At 38.2% G+C, this 21,274-nt stretch overlaps 2 pseudogenes across 2 annotated transcripts; both read left to right on the forward strand.

Annotated features, from left to right (window-relative positions):
- The first annotated feature begins 10,479 nt into the window (after nucleotides 1-10,479).
- On the forward strand, nucleotides 10,480-10,929 carry LOC309656118 (ATP synthase subunit g, mitochondrial pseudogene; annotated as a pseudogene). Its single transcript has one exon. The product of its transcript is annotated as an ATP synthase subunit g, mitochondrial pseudogene (transcript).
- A 7,496-nt stretch (nucleotides 10,930-18,425) lies between these two features.
- On the forward strand, nucleotides 18,426-19,719 carry LOC309656066 (solute carrier family 25 member 3 pseudogene; annotated as a pseudogene). The gene has a single exon. The product of its transcript is annotated as a solute carrier family 25 member 3 pseudogene (transcript).
- Nucleotides 19,720-21,274: the final 1,555 nt, after the last annotated feature.

The raw sequence follows: 21,274 nt of genomic DNA on the forward strand, positions 1-21,274 counted from the left end.
AGGCAGATTTTGTTGCTATAGCAACGCCCTGCACATCCTTGGGGATAGCTTACAGTTTTACTTTTTTTTTGAACAACAAAGAGCCATTGATACTACATGTTGCCAAAGGTTACAAAAGTTGAATTCTAAAATGAAAATATTTCTTCTATAGAAGTGGTACACCATATGCGTCCCACAAATTCAAAGAGATATGTAAGGATATGACCTTTGTGTGAACACTGATGAATCTAGTATAATACTGTTTGGCTTCAATGGATTATTCACAGCAGAAGTAGTTGAAGTGTATGCCTTGTTTTCTAAGACCACTGTCGGGGATAAGGGGTTTATTCCCAGTATCTGTAAAGATCCAGGAGGAGGAAAAAAAAATCAAAGGTACCATCGCTTACATTTTGTTTGTTATTTTGTAATCACCTTCCCTTCCCCACCCCCCACCAAAATGAACTGCTATATCAAAATCCAATTACACTTTGACAGTAAATAGATCCTCAAAGAGTGGTTGTGACTGAATCCTTGTTCCTCAGAATAGATATTAAATATATGAGAATCTCAAGAGCTCTGAAATCTGTATTGCTAGCTTCGTTTTAACTGGATTCTCTTCATCTGTGAAGAAATTATATTCCTTAGCTAGCTGTTTTGTAAAACCAGGAAAAATATTTCTTTTTCAAGTATTCTTTTCAGGATAAGTTATCTCATCCCCCTAGAAGTCTGAAGGGATGCACTGAGAACCACAAATGAGAAGTTAAAGGCTCCATGGAATCACTTCCTGGGAAAACAGCCATAAGAGTTTAAAGAAGGTCTGGAGGTGGGAATCTGGATTTTTCTCATTAACAGGAGAGAGAGCTACAGACTGAAAATGTAGATAAAATACATATATAAATACACATATAAGGACTGACCCCAATCTCCCCCACTCACTACAGCCTGGGCAAATTCTCCTCCTAGCAAACCAAGCAAACCCCATAATCAAGGCCATTTATTCATTCGTTTATCAATATTTACTAGGTACATGTTACATTCCAAGCCACTCAAAAGCTTTTCAAATGCTTACTAAATGCCTGATTGTACTCTTGAAGGGTTAATCTCTAATTCAATAAAGTCTTCATTGGTACAGTTTTTATAGCTATAACATGGAGAAATCTATTAAAAATAACAGATTCACAAGGTAATCATAGCTAGCAATAACAAGCTCAAAGATAGTGTTTCTAAATACCATCTCCCACCAAAAGGAACCAGGTTTCCTTGGAGAAATGACTGATTCCAGAAACGGTTGGGATAGGGAAAACACAAAGTAGACTAGAACATCTTGTTCAAGAAAGGAAAGAAGTGCTTAAACAATGATACAGTCATATCGAAAGAATACTGGAGCTGGTTTGAAGGAGCTCCTGCTGCCACATCTTGGACAATTTGACCATCAACATGAATAGTGACAGAAATAGGTCATAGTACATTCAATGAAAAATAAATCCATGAGTCCATAGTAAAACTCAGAAGAAGGAGAAAAGGTGGCAGGGGTGGAGAAGAAAGAAGAGGAAAGAAAGCGGGGAAAGAAGAAGAAAGCTCAACTTTACAGAAGAACACCAGCTGTTATGAATTGAATTGTGTCCCACCTAAAGTCCATATGTTGAAGTCCTAATCCCAAAGTGACTGAATTTGGAGATGGGACCTAGAGGGAGGTAATTAAGGTTAAATGAGGTCATAAGGTTAGAGCTTTAATCCTATAAGACTAGTGTCCTTATAAGAAGAGGAAAAGACACCAAAGGGTTCTCTCCCTCTCCAAGCCACAGAGAAGAGGCCAGGGAGGACACATGAGAAGGCAGCTGCCTACAAGCCAGGAAGAGAGAATTCACCAGAAACAAACCCTGACAACACTTTGGTCTTGGGCTTCTAGCCTCCAGAACTGTGCAAAAATACATTTCTGTTGTCTAAGCCACCCGGTCTGCGGTGTTTTGTTATGGCAGCCTGAGGCAACTAACACACCAACTAATGAATGTCAAGAAAATGATAGAATTCGAAAATCACTATTTTCCACCCACAATGTAAAAATCATCAATGGATGCTAAAACCAATGGGTAAAAAACTATTAGTTTTAAAATATCGCCACACAGGTTAACTTTACAATGGGAAATTTAGGCATGACATCATCACCTTAACCAGGTGATCAAACTTAACATCACCAATAGTGGGACAACCTGATATGCACCTCTTGATGGCTCCAATAAGAAATATACATCCGCTATCCAGTATCCTTGCTAAGAATATTTAACCTGAATCTAATCATGAGAAAACAATCAAATAAAACCCAGAAAGGGAAACATTGGCAAGGCAATTACCTACATCTTCAAAATAAAGTCAGTATCATGAAAAGAAGAGACCACTTCTAGAGTAAAAGCCTCTAAATATTACCACCAAATAAAATTAATAAACCTTGATTAGATCTTGGGTCAACAAAACAGCTAAATAGACCTATTGGGTGTAATTGAGGAAATTTTAAAATGGGACTGTATATTAGATGACAAAATGGAATTAGTGTTAATTTTCTTAGGTGTGACTAGTATAGTTGTTATATAGGAGACTGTCCTTATTCTTTGACAATTCTTACTGAGGTATTCATGGGCGAACTGTTGTGATGTCTGCATTTCAAATGGTTCAGCGACAACGATACATATATACGTATGTAAATAGCAAAATAAAGAATGTATATTAGTAAAATGTTAACAGTTGATTAATGTAGATAAAGGGTATACAGCATTCAGTGTACTATTCTTTCAACTTTTCTGTGGTTTGGAATTTTTCAAAATATGCAGTTTACAAAATAAGAAATGTAAATGTATAAAATGTTAAACATTTTATGGCACGCAGCTCACCCTAACTGCTACTGACCACGTTCCTACCAAGACCAAACAGCACAACTTAATGATTAGAGAGCATGGACACTGGTTCCCAACAGACCTATGTTCAAAGCCTATTTCTCAGAACTTCCACAAGTAACAGTATCACCAAGCTTTAGCTTTCCGCGGTAAAATAAGAATAATATCTGACTGATAAGCAGTCAAGAAGATTAAATGAGGTAGATAAACTATCTGGCACACAGGAGGCAGCGACTATTATTGCTAGGCAGGATGAGGATAGGAATTGGAAGTTCTTTAGTCACCATTACATGCTTCCCGCTCTCTGGTAAGCTCTCTCCACTGAAACTATGACATCACTTACTAACAACAAGCGACTGCATTACATTATTAGTAACCATTTTTGTGGCAAGAATGTTGTGAACCAAATTAAAAGGCAAGGAGCATGTCTTAACTCTAATTTCCCTATCTCCCAAAGGACCTTGTACAATGTTATACGTGGTTAATATTTCATCCGTATGCTGTGATAGACCAGTCCTTCTCAACCCTGGTCGCACATTGGAATCACCCAGGGAGCTTTTTAAAAATTCTGATGCCTGGACTCCATCCCAAAATATTTTTATTTAGTTGGTCTGGGTAGGACCTTAGCCTGCAGATTTTTTTAAATTCCCAAGGTGACTGTAAAAGTGTCTGTTCTGTGTTTCTCCTTAGCGATATGGCACCAGCCATTGCTGCCAACTTTCTACCCCCTTTGGAGTAAGCTGGAGTGTCAGGTGTAGGTGGGTTTGTATTTTGACTTGTCAGCCTACTATGAGCAGTGCTTGTCCTTCTATCTCTTGAGAGAGGGTAGAAGCCTATTTCAGACAATTCGTAAGACTTTCATGTAGGCTGTATAGGGGAGGAAAACCATCTTTCCCCTCTACCCTTCTAAGTTCTTGACTGGACCCTTGTAACCAAAGACAGATTAACAAGAGAAAAGCATACAAGTTTATTTAATATACTTTTCACATGTCATGGGAACCTTCATAAGGAAGACCCAAAGAAATGGTTAAACCTGAGCATTTTTACATTAGGTTTCATTTAGAGTAGAAAGTCATGAGAAAATATGAGAGGACAAAGGGCATGAAGTAAGTGGAGTAAACAGGGAAACTTAGCAATGCCTGTTCATTCAGAATTTTCTCTGTGTCCCTGTGTCTTCAGACATAAGGAGGCTCCTTTCCTCCGGGTATAGTGAGGGCATCTCTCACATGAGGGTTTTATATCTGGTTCAGGGGAAGGTCAGAAAGTCCTTCTTGCACATGCTGTTTATCAAATTCCTTCAGCTTAAAATATTCTACATGCCAAAATACCATATTTGGGGGTAGTGTGTCCTGACCCGCATCTGTTGTTAACATGAAATGTGACATATTTGTGCTTCACTTTATCAAAATTTATAATTACACCTAATGCTGCTCTTTTTTCCGTTGATGAAAACTGTAAAGGTGACTTTTCCTAAACCAGAAGTTTGGGTGAAGTTTCACAGCAGAATAGTCATCCAAACAGCAGAAATGTAACCGTAACAGTACATTATTTGATAATTTGGACTTTCACAATTCAGAAAATATTTTCATTTGTTTCCTAGAGAAACTGAATCAGAAAGCAGACCACTTGAATGATAAAAGGAATGGAGAGGTGTGGGACCAGAAATCAGAATCAGCAAGTATCAGAATACGAGAATAAGAGCATGTTAGCACATTCATCTAGCCAGCTGCCCATGTTGAAGAACAAAGTCAAATAAAACTGTACCCAGGCATTGGTTGGAATGCTGAGTACGCCCCTTCCCACAATCCTCCAGCCACGATGGCCCCTGTGGCTATGGGTCTTAGCTACAACCCTGGTAATCTGACTCATCCAAGTACCATTTCCCTGCCCTTGGCTGTGCTCTTACAGACCTTGAACTGTTGGGAAAACACCTTGTGTCATTAATAAAGTATAAAAGGAAAGGACACTCACAGTGCATAGTAAGATACAATTACTAATGATGCTCTTGTTTCTTCAAAGGAACCAGGTCTAGACCACTTCCAAAAACTATCCAGTGCCCCACTGAATAGCCAGGTAACCATGGGCAAGTCACTTACCCTCTCAAAGCTCAAGTTTCCTTGTCTGTCAAACAGGGATAATAAAGTGCTTACTTTATAGGATTGTTATGAGGATTCAATGCATTCAAGAATTCATGTCAAATGCTTAACACTGTTCTTCATACACAGTATCATTGGTTAAATGGAAATTATTATTATACTATTCATATTGTAATAAATCCAAACCCAGCAGTTTCTTGTGTGAAAAAATAAAGATATGGAAACCCAAATTAACCCCTATTCCCATTAATTTATATACGAGAAAGCTTTGATATTTCCACAGACAGTAATCAACTGATTTATGCTTTGACAGTATCTTCAAACAAAATTTAGATATTTAAAATCATCATCCTTTAAAATAGAACCCAAAGACTTAATTACTTGTAGAAAAGATAGCTTCAAATTTTACAAACAAATTCCCATTTCTTTTAACCCTAAGACATGCCCTCCAAAAATAATAATAACGGCGATGTGATAATGGGACCATTTCCATTCATTGCCAGGACATTTCTAACTAACAGAAAGGCATTTGAGACTTTAAATTTTTAACTGAAAAGAATGATGCAAATGAGAGAAAAACCATGTTAGGAAAGACAACATGGAAGAACAATGCACTAAAGAGTGGGATACTGGAGGAGAAAAAGCAATATGACAGGCTTGATTGGAGAAGGAGAGAAAATTTAGTGATTACCTAGTGTACGGGAAGAAACAGCTTTTCCTGCATCCTTTCAGATTCTGAACATGGGGGCCTGTGAATTAAACAGAAAAAAAATACAGGTAACAGGAGAAAAGGTATACAAACTTTATTGATGTTAATATTTTACATGCATGGGGGCTTCACAGAAAAGTGAAAACTGAAAGAAGTATCCTCAGGGGAGGGGTCCTTATCTATCATTTTAACAAAGAATGATAAATTGTGGAGGAGTGACTAGACACAGAAAAGGGGGTTGGGGCTGCTAAGAGTGGTAAGTTGTGGGAAGGTGGCTGTTTAATCAGGTTTATTGTGAAGACCCATCTCAGTGCTGTTTCCCAGGTCTTCCTGGCATAGGAGAGGGGACACCTCTTCAAACGGAAATTTTTGTCACCCTTACAAAGGGAAATTTATGCCCTGTTTTTAGGCAGAAAGGGGGATGGTAGAGAACTTTTTCTGTGACTTTCTCAATTGCCTCAAAATAATCTTTATGCCAAAGATTATTTATGCATATTTATGCATAAATATGCATATTTATGCATAAATATGCATATTTATGCATAAATATGCATATTTGGGGGCGGTATATTCTGGACCCCTCTCTACAAAGCAACTAAGGACTCAAATTGAAGAGTTTCCAGAGGCAAGTTGTTCTGAATAACACAGATAGATAACATTATTTTACCACACATTTTGAAGTAGCCTAAAGGAGAAACAGTAGAAGTAGACTAGACAGGATATACTTAAAAAAGAAGTTAAAGACTTCTTAAGAGGAAGGTGGAAAGAAAAGGAATTGATTTTAGAAATGCTAAAAAAAAAAAAAGGCAAAACTAGACTGTTTCTAAAGTTTTTGGGGGGGGGAGTCAGGTTTTTATATTGTTCCTGTTATCTTTTTCTAGAGCTTTAAAAAGTTTGGGAAACATGTAATGGAATATCATAACCAACATAGATATAGATAGATAGACAGACAGATAGATAGATGGCATGTAAATGAATTTTACCTTTAGTAAACTCAACATGAGGTAAAACATCTCCTAAATTTAAGGATTCTAGTCCTTAACAAAGAAAGATTTATTACTGTCCTAAGGAACAATTCCCATAATGAGATAAAGTGCTGCTTTTAAGTCCAGGTACTACATGGGTCTTTGGCAAACTACTAAACCTCTGTAGGTCTCAATCATACTATGGATACAATAGACTAAATGGACCCCAAAGTCCCCTCCCTCATAAAATTCTGTTTCAGTATAAATGGATATGACTCTTCTCAAGATGTGACTCTTCCTTTTCCTTCAGTCACACTTTTTAATATTGAATACTTTCCCCATAAAAATAGTTGCGTTACTTATGATAGGATTAAACAAAACAAAACAAAAACACTTTCTTCTCAGTTCCTTTTATGGAACAAGATTACAGGTATTTTTGGGTTCCCCAAATCTCATAAAACCAAAATTCTGAATATTTTAAAATATATTGCTGTCTCAAAAAGTTGTAAAATTTTTAATCAAGTTTTAATAAATAAAGTTGGTTTGGAATTAAGTGTTCATATAGTTATTAAAATGGCATTTTGAAAAATTACAGAACACTTTTCAAATTTCATGTGCATCTGAGTATTAGCTCTCTAGACATTTACATAGATCACATATCTAAGAGTAAGGGACCAATGTCTCTCCCACAGAAACTTATCACAGAGAGAAGCTACAGTGCAGGGTTAATCAGAATTAAGCATGCTATTATTATAATTAACAATGTTGATAGATCCAAAATGATTCTTTAACCTTTATCTTTTTGCAAAGTTTCGAAAACCTGTATTTTTTTATCCTATATCTTGGAGTAAAAAGGTCTTGAAATTATACTCATGTATTAAAATTATAATCCTAAACATGCACAAGTTCTGGTTCCCAAAGCACATTTTCTGGTCCCTTCAGAGCCTGAAAATAACTCAGAGCACCAGCGACGTGGGCAACGCTGCCCACGATCACCTTTCATTTTTAAGCATGTTTTTTCCAGTTCAATTTCGCGACCCTTTCTTTTCATTCTAGTTATTGGGGGCCTTTTCTAAGTACCGCCAAATAGGAAATTACCACAAAGACAAGTGGAAGGAAAAAACATTTTTAAAATAACTTCACACACCGCCTGTAATCTTGGTAAATGCCTTCCTCTCAGAGTGTGCGGGCATTTCTGAGATTTCTGTCAAATCAGTCGTGCGGGCCCCCCACAGGGATCCGTGTTCCCTTTTCAGCTCAGTAATCAAACAGCTGTGACTGGTCCATGCCTGCCTTTGTCCACTTCTGACCTACATGTTCCTGTGAGGGACATCTTTGTCTCACTTTTCTTTGGTCACCGAGTTCATGTACCTCAATAGGCTAAGTCTCACAGTCCATTAACGAGAATTCTCAGCTCAGCCCTAGGCCACCCAGAATCCCTGGTTGTATGTTCTCGCTGAATGGCTTCACTGGTGGCCCATTCAAATGTGCTAATGTCAGAAAAAAGGGTTGAATGGGGCACCAATGTACACCATTGCCGAGGCAAAGTGACTGGGCTTCCAATAAAGCCTCCCCCGGGGTGATGTTAAGCAGAGTTATCAATGGTGCTGAGGCTGAGCCAGGAATAATGCTCCAATCATGCCATCAACAGGTGGCACAGATGCAGCCACTTCACTATGAAATCACAGCGCAAAGTTCACTGGCAATTCAATCCTCTCTCCAGCTTCCAACCTCCAGATAAAAGTGTAGTTAGGCCTCCTTCCCTTTCTGGTTCTGGGGCAAGCTCACAGAAGACATTCTGGGTGGGAGAGGAAATGGGTACTGTTTGTTTCCAATTGTTCTGAGGTTTACACCTTCGTTTGAGAAGCTTTCTTAAAGGCCTTTTATTTTCTCATAGATGTACAGAAGCAGATAAAGCATTGCTCAGGGATCACCCCCAAAGCACTAAAAGGGCATTTCAGCTCAGCAAAGGAATCTTTTGATTATGCAAAAAGATGCTACATTATGGTCTCATGGTGCTAATTCTCAGAACATCTTGAATTGCAACTAAATTTTGAAGGTATGATGACCAAACCAATTCTGCAGCCCTTCCTCCCCTAATCAGGGCAAATTGATAAGAGGGGAAAAAAAGTTGGAGTAGCTCCCAATTTTTCCTTGTAACTAGATATGTCTGAGAAGAAACATAAAGGGAACCAACAAGTCAGGATTTTCATAATTTTTTAAAATTCACTTGAAAACTCCCGGATTTCTGAATTATTCACAAATATACAGTATCCCCACACATTAACCAGAAGAATAGTCCAAAATTATAGTCCCACTATCACTCAAACTTGACACCAAGATGAACCAGTACCACTGTAACGGTGCCCAATAGAGTTAACAGAAACTGATAGCTATAGAAATTCTTGAGCTTGTCTTACAGAACAGCCGATATGGGAACAGCTTGTTAAAACCTCTTTGCTTATAAACTGCCTTCATGGATTAAGCTCGCTTTAGTTAGGTTGCTTTTCTTTCTTTTTTTTCTCTTTAATTGCATACCTTCTTATCTTCACACAGCTCAGTTGGTATACAGAAACTTGGAGTCAGCTCTTGTCCAGTGCAGGCCGGCTGGGGCAGGTTGGAACCACCGACGCTAAAACTGGGCCTGTGCAGGCGTCCTCCGACTGGCCTCGTGACGTCAGAGGACCAGGAAACTCCACCCTCCAATCACGCTCAGCGCCTCCGTTTTGACTACGCAGAAACACGTAACCCGGATGCACCTGTGCAGAACGCCAATTACCTCACCTTTTACCACGCCTAAGACCACCCTGCTCATCCCATAAATATCCCAGCCCCGCCTCCACCTTCCAGCAGTCAGATCTCAGCCTTGTTTTCCAGTCTCCTCGCTTGGCTGCCTTGTCAATAAACTCCTTCTCAGCTGTAAACCTCAGCATCTCAGCTTTTAATCTGGTGCCCGTGGGCCAGGTGGACCTAATAATGGTAACACCACTGCCTCCCAGATTCCTAATCCTTAAATACTTATGACAGTCTGCTGAGCCAGGTCATGATCAAGTCAACCTCAATCCTCCAGGAAGGCCCAACATTCTGTTTGGCCCCTCACTAGGAGTCAAACATATATAAAAACTACTTCAGTTCTTCAGCTCCCTCAAAACCATTTTTCCACTCCTAAAAAATGAATAGGATATCTCACCATCACATCTTTTCCCTAATTTTTTATAATGGACATGGATTATTTTTATACTTGGAAAAAGCTATTTTTTGAATAGTAAAGTTACTTAATCCTCAATCTTCTCTTCCTCAGAAGTGGAATTTTGTCCTCAATTCCCTAAGAAAACAAAATATTTGCATGACATGTTAGTAAGAGAAGCAACTGGCTGAGTTTTAGGAATGAAATACGAATTAGTCCATTAAGAAAAAATTTCCTGCCTTCTCTCTTCAAAATTTCCCTCCTTCTTAATCACACTTAACCCAAAGCTATTTAAGGTGTAAACTTAAATATTTTTAAAAATCTATGGCTTCTTGTCAGAACGGATGTCCATAGAGCCCACACTCCTTCAATTGGGATAGCCTTTGAGAGTACCTATTTAGATCTTGGTCCAGGACCACAACCATGTGATGCCATAGCTTTCCCATTTTGGTTCCTCTAGTATATTACCTAATAGAGGATGTAATGGTCCCTTTACAAAATAACAAATGTAAGTGAAAATTGGGTTGGGTTCATACCTGGCCAGCTGGCTGGCATTATTTCTCTCATCTTTATTCCTTACGTAGATCAGCTTAAGAAGTCAGAACCTTTACAGCATTTTTAAAAAGATGCCTCTGGATTTTACTTTCTTCACTGCCTCTAAAGAGGCTCCACAGAGTTGGGGCGACGGGCTTTCCGTCCTAGAACCATGGCCCAGTTTGTCCATAACCTCGCAGAGAAGGCCCCAGCGCTGGTCAGAACTGCTGTGACTTACTCGAAGCCTCGATTGGCCACATTTTGGCACTATGCCAAGGTTGAGCTTGTTCCTCCAACCCCTGCTGAGATCCCTACAGCTATTCAGAGCTTGAAAAAAATTATCAATAGTGCTCAAACTGGTAGCTTCAAACAGCTCACAGTTAAGGAAGCTCTACTGAATGGTTTGGTGGCCACTGAGGTGTGGATGTGGTTTTATGTTGGCGAGATCATAGGCAATCGTGGCATCATTGGCTATAATGTTTGAAGACCAATCATTGCTTTGTTATTTGGGTGTTCTTGGACCATGTGTGAGCAGACTGCTATTTGAATAAAATAAGACAATGTGTCAAAATCAGTATTTCACTGTCAAGCACTACATGGAAGGTCACAATTTCTCTTGATATTAAGTTGGGTTGTCTTTTGCTTTAATACATTAATACAGCTCTAAATGCATGTCTTTGCTTAGCCTGCAATTGGAAAGGATAGATATGAATATACCAACCTGGTGCATGTATATATGAGGATAGCATTTTACTTCGAAGGCTTGAAATAAATGATATTTAAGCTTAATTTTAGAAAAGTTGGGGAAAGGCTTTGAGAAAACAAGAACTTGTTCCAGTAGGAGAAAAATACCATGTGCCAAACATGGTATATACTAGTTAAATCACCTAGTATAAAGAATACAATTTGGACTGTTTTTATTTGCTAAAATCAGAGAAAGACCCCTTTGACAACAGCTGTGTCTGTAAATGTAGGGGTACTTTTTGTCAACTTGAATATAGCTTCCCCGAAAGAGACCAGCCGGGTGATTGTCTGTGTGTCTTTGTAACATCTTTAACACTAGGACAGAGAATGAAAGCAATGACCTATGTTTTTAATCTAATTTTGATATGTTATTAATCTCTTTTTTTTTTTTAAGGACCTATCTTTACAAAAATAAAATATCCTATAGATACTTAACAGGATTATAGTTTAGTATCATCCATGGGTCAAAATAGTATATTATGTCCTGAAATAAATACAAGTGATTGGTATCAGTCTGTCATCTTGAGCCACTTTATTGAGGATTTGGGAGCGACTTAATCATTCATTGGCTTTTCCTGGGGTTCTTACCATCTATGAATGTCTCGTTGGTATGTTTCTAAATCTGTTGTAACTCTCTTTGCAGCCACTGCACAACATGGAATACCAGCTGATGATAAGCAAAAGATGACTGCATATTGGAAAAGCATCATGGCTCACAATATAGTATTAATCCTTTAATAGTATTGAACCTTTATCCAGTCAATCCCAAATTTACCAACTGGTTTTGAACACTGCTGCTTTAGCCAATAAAGGGCACAGCTTTTCTTTGTGATAGGCAAGAACTCTCCAAGGAGAGACTGCTACTCTCTGAACTGTGAAGTAATGCCTAACTTACTACAGGTGGTCAAAACTGAAACTACCTCTTTTCAAAAAGCATTCAGTAACTTAAAATATGCATAGCGACAGACAGAAAAGACAGTACTACAATAATGGTGATTTTCATGAATTTTTCTATTGCATACGTGAGTGAGCAATGCAGTTAATTTTTTAAAAATTTAAAGGTATGAGATCAGCTAGCACTAGTAAGAACCTACAGAGGCCAAGTTGATTCATGATATGTAATGTGGTTTTATTTTAACTACATGGTCACACCAGAAAGTCCTCAAAATAAATGTTTACTACTCAAAAAAAAAAGAGGCTCCTCAGAATGCCTGGGAAGAATGGGCCAATCCCCAGCTGTCCCTTTGCTTACAATTCCTTCCCTCCTCCCCGTTGTCCCCTCCTCTGCTTCCCCTCCCCCAACTGTCCAAACTTTGCTTTTGAAGGCATCCTTGACTTCAGAGAAGTTAGACCATGTCTCGGATGTCTTTTCTTTCTCTAAGGCAGGCTAATAGAGATAATGGGCCCTGTGGGAGAGAGGAAGCCAAAGAGAGGGATTCCTTTGGACACTTAAGGGAATTATTGACAAGGCTCACCAGACTCGGGTTAACAAATGGAAAGCAGCTGAGTTCGTTCCACTAGACCCTTTACGCTCTCAAGGAAAGGCTGCAGGGTGGGGGAGGGGGGGTGGGGAGAGGGGCAAGTTGTTGTTTTGGGGGAGAGCAATTTTTTAAATTATCCTTAGGCCACTTATTGAAGACTCTAAATAAATGTTTCACATAATTGAGACTATTAATTAAGGCTACACCCAGGAACAACGGTTAGTGTTTTGCTCACTGGACAGAAATGGAACAGTGAAGGAATTCTGGTTAAGTGAGGAAAAGTCAATATCATTCATTTCATAAGTTAGAAAACCAAGTATTTAAATGTTGCTGCAGGACAAGTCAGAAAAAATTTAGCATAAATCCTTTCTTTATTTCCACGAGTCTACATTTTTCACTGGAGACAGACAAAGGACGTAGTTACTCTCCCAATCTCCCTAACTTCAGTAAAGAACTCTTTACAACATTCTTTTGATGTTAAAGCCTGGCCTTTTCTTGCATGTACTAGATATCATATGCAGGGACTTTAACATGGGAATGTATCTACCAAACCACCTCCTCAGAGCAAAATCTGCTTCCATTATTAACCTTTAGGCTGGAGCTCAGTGACGATTGTTCTTATTGGACCTTAACTCTAAAAATTCACTCAAACCTGCCACCTCCTTTCCAAAGAATGACTGAATTGAGGTTGCAATACAGAAACATTCCAAATAGGAATTAGACTTCACATTGGCTCTAATTCTTCCTCTATGGCTACATGGTAGCCAGATTGTTGTTGATACTGGTGAAGGCTGCATGCATTACCATCCTTCACATAAACAGCCCAATTCAGAAGTCAGAGGGATTAGATATTCATCCCAAAGTACAAAAATAGCCTAGATCAGATTTAAGGTGTTAATACAGTTACATAATGAACATTCTTCTGAGTGTTTTGTTATTGTTATTGTTGTTGTTACAAACAAGTGGTCTTTATATGGGAAAAAATTGTATTTCTTTTTTTACCTTTTTTTCCTTGTGACCCTAGAGCAGAATTAGCTTGGCCTTGTGTTGACTCTACTCCTAAGAGGCAAATCCCTTCATTGAAAGAAAATCTTCCTCCAAGAATCCCACGCTCAGCTGCTAAATTAAGAGAACTAGCCTAGAAAGATGCAAAGTAGGTATTTTAGTTCAATACAGCAAATTCCAAATATGCAAGTGGGTGGGTCTACATCACAGACCAGCAACATTCCATAGAAGATCTATTCCTCTATAAAATAACCTTTTTCCTTCCCGTTGACGAAGTTTCCAAACAAACATCCAGCTTTGTCTTCTACTCCTACTAATGCCATTTATGTTGTAAAATCACTTTTTTGCAAGATACAAAGTGTGTGATTTCTAAAAGCAAGTGTCAGATAAAGCAATTTATTGTATGTAGATTTTAATTGTCTCTCTAAATAAAGAAGAGTCAATTATGCCAACATCCCTAGCAAAACTACCACCTAGTGACATGCTGTATATTTGTCTACACTTCCAGAGCTGGCCATAAGCTGCAGATGCCATCTTTCTGGACTGCCTTTGAAGTTCTAATGTTTCTGTACTTCAAAGAGGTACCAAGACAATATTAGGAATGACGAGAGCGGGTCCTATTCCCCAATTCAGAAAATGTTAGACATATTTTATGAGCCTAAATGACTTTCTGTTTCATTGCCAAAATCTTCCTTCACCAAAGGATTAAAACTATCCAAAACACAGTAGATTGTACTAATTATGTAGTCTATTAAAGACTTTGAACATAAAATAATTAGCAAGGAAGTCTCTATCCCAACTGGTTAGTGAACACCTTTATTATTGATGTGGCAAAATAAATGGGAGGGTCTTTAACAAAATTATTTCAAATCTACTGTCACCTCCCTTTCTTGTAGCATTCTTAAAAGACTTCACCATCATCTAATGAGCCTTCTGTTCCCTTTAATTCCATTGGCAAGAGTTGCAAGCTCCTGGGTTAATTCTGTGTAATAAATCAACATTTCTAAATAAGATTTATATACTTATAAAATCAATATTTGTGATTTCACTGCTCAGTACAATTTTCTATATAAAAAGGCCAAATAAAGTTTTTAATCTTTTAATGGCTTAAAAAATAAGCGGAGACTGGCATCCAAACCTAAAAGAAAGCCAGCAACAGGTCTCATGAAAATCGTGCAGAGAGCCCATCAGACATTAAGTAAATACTTTGCTTCTGTTTTCCAGTCCCTTTTTGTCTGGTTACCACGGCAACCTGTTTTGTGGGGGTCACTTGGAATGTATAAGAATTTGCTGCAATTAGATGCATGCATCCTATTGGCCAGTATGAGTAGTAGTAAAACTAAAAAGAAATAAAAGAGAGGGAAAGGCCCTGATGAATGTGGACAAAGCCAACATGCACTTTGGGAACCAAAGAAAAAATTTGTAAGCCTAATTATCTTTCAGAGCTATTTTCAAAATTGCTCTTAATAAAAATGTCCATATCCTCTAGCCTGTGATTTCTCACCTTGTTGACCTTCCAAACTACTCTTTAGCTGTAACACATGTATTGTACTTGATTTTACTTTTGTTATTCTCTAATTGTTTTATGAATATGTCTTATGCCTTTATGAGATTACAAAAATCCTTCATGGTAGGACCACGTCTTAAACTTTTAAGGCAGTGTAGTAAAATGGAGAAACCATGGAAGTGGAATTAGATGTGATGGGTTGTGGTCTAGGTTCTGAAACCAATACATGTACAACATTTAGCCATGTCCCTTTAACTTCACTGAGTCTTGGTTTCTTTTATTTTTTTTTAAATTTATTTTATTGAAGTATAGTTGATTTCCAGTGTTGTGTTACTTTCTACTGTACAGCACAGTGATTCAGTTATATATATATATGCATTCTTTTTCACATTCTTTTCCATTATGGTTTATCACAGGATATTGAATATAGTTCCCTGTGCTATACAGTAGGACCTTGTTGTTTATCCATCCTATATATAATAGTTTACATCTGCTAATCCCTCAGTCTCTATATTATAAGATTCATGCCATTTAAAGGTGTTATAGATTATTTTCTACTGTCTACAGTGTTATGCCTATGATATACTATTTATTTCCTGAATTAAGTTTAACTGACTCAATATTTTATTTTAAAATTCTGCCCCAGGTAGCTCTAAATATATAGATAAAATAACTGCCTCTTCTCCAGTACTCAAGAGACACTATCTCTTTGTTATGGACTCTTAGACTGTAAATTTTAAATCCATGTTAGGATGGAGTGAAGGTGCCCTACTTCTAAGATGAAAAGAGGAAGGAGATTAGATGTCTCATTATATTCACAAAGAAAAATAACAGCATCAGTACATGCTCAGAACCTTGCTTAGCCTGACTCAAGAGAGGCAAAGCTGCATTACTGTTGTATCATCTAGATCCAGACATTCTGAATAACAGAGAAATTGTTTACTTAAAATAGCCTTGATGTGCGTTTTTTTTTGAAGCAGTATCTACTAAAGTTTAGACCTACCACTAGACATATCAAATGATTTCAAATCTCAGCTTGACTGTTTACAATCCAAAGATTATCTAAATTCTCCTCCACTCACTATGATCACTCCAGATGCTTTAAGCCCTTGTTCAGCCTGCTCAAGGAGGCTATCCATTCAGGCTTTATTTCAACACCTCCAATAGCAAGAAACTCACCGTGTCCCAAAGCCATTCATCCTATGTTCAAGCAGCTCAAATTGTTAGATAATTCTTCCTTATGTTAAAACCAAATCCCTCTTCCCTGTTATTCTATACATTGGTCCCAGGCTAGAATTGTTCTCATGACATTGTTTGAAATTCTTTTCCTCTGAGTACATATCAGTTTTCCAAAGCCTTCTTCCAGAGGCACCCAGAGCTACACACAATCCTCTAGGCTGACTGACGAATACAGTGTATATAATAGGAACATCACCTTCAGAGGTTAATTCAACAAGCATAATTTTGTGCCTGTTTGGGGCTATGTGCTAGAGATACAAACATAAATTAGACATCTCTGATTTCAGGGAGACAATTGTCTATAGGAAAAGCCAAGAATGTTAGCAAATATGTTCACCAGAAGGGATGAGGGCTAAGGTTGAGAATACAGTAGTGTTCCAAAAAAGTATGTTTTCAGTGCTCCCTGGAGAGTGGGAAAGGGCCAGGAAAAGTTTCATAGAAGAGATGTTACCAGGGAATCCAAAGAGAAAGAGCATTCTGGGAAGAAGCAATAGTATAAGCAAAAGCTCTGACATAAGACTCAACATGATAAAGTCAGGGAACTCCAAAAAGTTCATTATAATTGAAATGCTGGGTATGAAGCATGACAAGGCAAGAGCTCAGGTTGGAGTAGTAGGCGAGGGTCAAATGGTAGAGGACTGTGTATGCCATGCTAAGGCATCTGAACATTGTCCTCTGGTCTAGTGATCTCCAAACTGGGGTGCAGATACCAAAAAGGATGCACCAGATGATCCTCTGGGATAAAATATGAAACTTCCATTTTATTTGATTTTTACTTCAAGAACTAGTCAAATATTAAGCTTTACTAATATTTCATTCGTATTGATACCGGCACCCTCAATAGGTTTAAACGTCAAACTGTCACCTGTCACATACAGTGACGTGTAAGCAAAGCATCTTGAAGGAAAGATGGGAATCCCACAATGTGGAGACCTGGACAGTTGGCCATGACCATCTTTTTATTAAAAATGCTGCATATATTAGCTACTTTAAAGTAAATAACCCTCATAAAATAGAAAGGTGACTTTTAAAAGATCTCATCAAAGAAACCCCAAACTAAAAACTCTAATAGGATAAGCAAAATAAGAGCTAAGAAAGAGGGAGAAATGATCCTTCTACTCCTTGTATAATCTCTTTGTCAGGTAAAAATACTAATAATACATTCAGATCTGTTAAGTCATTGACTATATATATATATATATATATATATATATATATGAAAAAACTGTTTAAGATATGGATTTACATGTAGAATATGAAGACTTTACAAATTTTACTAAACTCGATAAAGTTTATAAGCCTCTTTTGCAGAGTTTTTACTCAATAGTAATAACTTTGGTTAAAAATACTTCTTTTCTTTCTGCCTTAGGAAACATGGTCAAAAGCATTCTGAAGGCCTATGGAGACAGCAGCAGATGATGCAGTGACCCCACCCACACACCTTAGGCACACGTTGTCCCTACTCCTGTGGACTACATTTTACAGTAACACCTGTATCCCTGTACCTGAGGGCTCTCTCTAGATCTGCAAATAGGTAGGCCAGAAGTACTGGATGATTAATGTCTAGCCGAAGACAGACAAGAGTCAGAGAGTATTTACTGTGCTTCAAGTGGAACAACTCAGAAAAATTCTGTACTGGCTCCTGAGCTCTCCATGGGAGTGAACCCGTTTCCCACAGCAGGAACTTGCTTGATAACACCTCCTTTATTGGATCATTCCCTCCTTTCTTTTCTCACTTCTGTCATTCCTTATTCATGCTTCCTGGGATCTCCTCCTCCCAAATAAGTTGCTAACACTCAAATTCTTGCCTCAAGATCAACTTCTTTGAGAACCCAACCTAAGACAGTGACTAATTAAAATGCATTAGATAGATAGATAGATAGACAAACAGAGCTAAATGTTTGAAGAAATAAGTACTAGAAAATTTGCTAAACAGTTGGATAAACTATAGATATTTCTAATATGTTTCTGCTCTTAATATTTATTAGAAGAACTTTTTTGCAAGCCAATAAAGTGAAATATAATGGAGAGCATATATTCTCATTAGTATTGACATCCTTTAAAAACACTATGTTGCTCTGTGAGCCCCAGCCTTTCCGAGGGAGCGGTGGTGTGTTCGCCATCTTAGGGAGAAGATGTTCTCGTCCGTGGCGCACTTGGCACGGGCGAACCCCTTCAACGCGCCCCACCTGCAGCTGGTGCAAGAGGGTCTCGCAGGTCCCCGCAGCAACCCCGCTGGGACCCCGGGCCCACCCCGCCGCTCCCGCAAGCTGGCAGCCGCCCCTGTGGAAGAATACAGTTGTGAATATGGCTCCGCGAAGTTTTACGCACTGTGTGGCTTTGGTGGGGTCTTAAGTTGTGGTCTGACACACACGGCTGTTGTTCCTCTGGATTTAGTGAAATGCCGTATGCAGGTGGACCCACAAAAGTACAAGGGCATATTTAATGGATTCTCAATTACACTCAAAGAAGATGGTGTTCGTGGTTTGGCCAAAGGATGGGCTCCGACTTTCATTGGCTACTCTATGCAAGGGCTCTGCAAATTTGGCTTTTATGAAGTCTTCAAAGTTTTGTATAGCAACATGCTTGGAGAGGAGAATGCCTATCTCTGGCGCACATCATTATATTTGGCTGCCTCTGCCAGCGCTGAATTCTTTGCTGACATCGCTCTGGCTCCTATGGAAGCTGCTAAGGTTCGAATTCAAACCAAACCAGGATATGCTAACACTTTGAGGGATGCAGCTCCCAAAATGTATAAGGAAGCGGGCTTAAAGGCATTCTACAAAGGGGTTGCTCCTCTCTGGATGAGACAGATACCATACACCATGATGAAGTTCGCCTGCTTTGAACGTACTGTTGAAGCATTGTACAAGTTTGTGATTCCCAAGCGCCGAAGTGAATGTTCAAAGCCAGAGCAGCTGGTTCACACATTTGTGGCAGGTTACATAGCTGGAGTCTTCTGTGCCATTGTTTCTCACCCTGCTGATTCTGTGGTGTCTGTGTTGAATAAAGAGAAGGGTAGCAGTGCGTCTCTGGTCCTCCAGAGACTTGGATTTAGAGGTGTATGGAAGGGACTCTTTGCCCGTATCATCATGATCGGCACTCTGACTGCATTGCAGTGGTTCATCTATGACTCCGTGAAGGTCTACTTCAGGCTCCCTCGCCCCCCTCCACCTGAGATGCCAGAATCTCTGAAGAAGAAGCTTGGGTACACTCAGTAGATGAAAGCAAATGTGGACTGAATCTGCTTGTTGATCAGTGTTGAGGAAAATGCAGAAGGAACTTTTATATATTTGACAGTATAGGTAATTGTCTATTCCTAATATAATTACTGTAGTACTCTTGCCAGAAGCAAGAGTTTCAAACTTACTGTTGAAATAAACCCAAATGTTCATTAAAAAAAAAAAAAAAAAAAAAAAAACACGATATTAAGGAAATACTGAGTATAAATACAAACTTGACTAAAAGAAAAAAAAAGATATCCTAAGATAAAGGGAAAAGGTTAGCACCATAGTAAAATTCATTACCTGCATCATTAAAGGCAAATTTGGGTGCAAAAATGGTGACTCCAGATGAACATTTTGCTGATGGCATTAATTTTACAAAAACAAAGCCTTTCAAATGTAGTCCATATCTTTATAATATTTTAAAATCACCTTTTAATGAGGTGAAAAAATATCATGCAAATCTGCGGTATTGCAGAAATTTGTTATCTCACAGCAAAGAACTTAAAAAGAACATTCATATATAAAATGAGTTGCATATTTTTCTTTTACAAATAGGCAAATGTCCAAAATTTTCTTACCTTTTCTATGATGAGAATAGATTGTCATTAGCATACTACCTAGAAGATTTTTTTAAGTAAATAAACACCAATCAAAATCCCAGCAAGTTATTTCATGGATATTGACAAACTAATTCTAAAGTTTTTATGGAGAGGCAAAAGACACAGAATAGCCAACACAATATTGAAGGAGAAGAACAGAGTTGAAGGACTGATGATACTCGCCTTCAAGACTTGCTATAAAACTACAGTAATCAAGACAGTGTGGTACAGGCAAAAGAATAAACAAATAGATCAGTGAACAATAGAGAACCCAGAAATAGACTCACATAAATATAGGCAACTGATCTTTGACAAAGGAGCAAAGGCAACACAATGGAGTAAAGACAATCTTTTAAACCAATTGTGCTGTAACAACTGGATATCTGAATGCAAAAAGAGTAACCTAGACACAGATCTATACCTTTCACAAAAATTAACTCAAAATAGATCATAGACCTAAATGTAAAACACAAAACTATAAAATTCCTAGAAGATAACAGGAGAAAACCTAGATGACTTTGGGTATGGTGATGCCTTTTCAGATACAACACCAGAGACATGATCCATGAAAGAAATAACTGATAAGGTGGACTTCTTTAAAATTTGAAACTTCTGCTCTGCAAAAAAAAAACAACATCAGAGAATGAGAACACAAGCCACAGACTGGGAGAAAATACTTACCAAAGACACCATCTGATAAAGGACTGTTATCCAAAATATACAAAGAACTTTTAAAACTCACCAAGAAGAAAACAAACAACTCGATTGAAAAATGGGCAAAAGATCTGAACACACACCTCACCAAAGAAGATATATAGATGGAAAATGAGCATATGAAAAGATGTTCCCCATCATATGTCATCACAAAATGCAAATTAAAACAACAATAAGATAACACTATACACCTATTAGAATGGCCAAAATTTGAAACACTGACAACACCAAATGCTGGCGAGAATGTGGGGGTAATAGGAACTCTCATTCATTGCTGGTGGGAAGGCAAAATGGTACAGCCACTTTGGAAGACAGTTTAGTGGTTTCTTATAAAACTAAACATCCTCTTACCATACAACCCAGCAATCATGCTCCTTGGTATTTACCCAAAGGAGTTGAA

This window comes from Balaenoptera physalus, assembly GCF_965194825.1.
Source record: "Balaenoptera physalus genome assembly, chromosome: 2".
Taxonomy (NCBI): domain Eukaryota; kingdom Metazoa; phylum Chordata; class Mammalia; order Artiodactyla; family Balaenopteridae; genus Balaenoptera; species Balaenoptera physalus.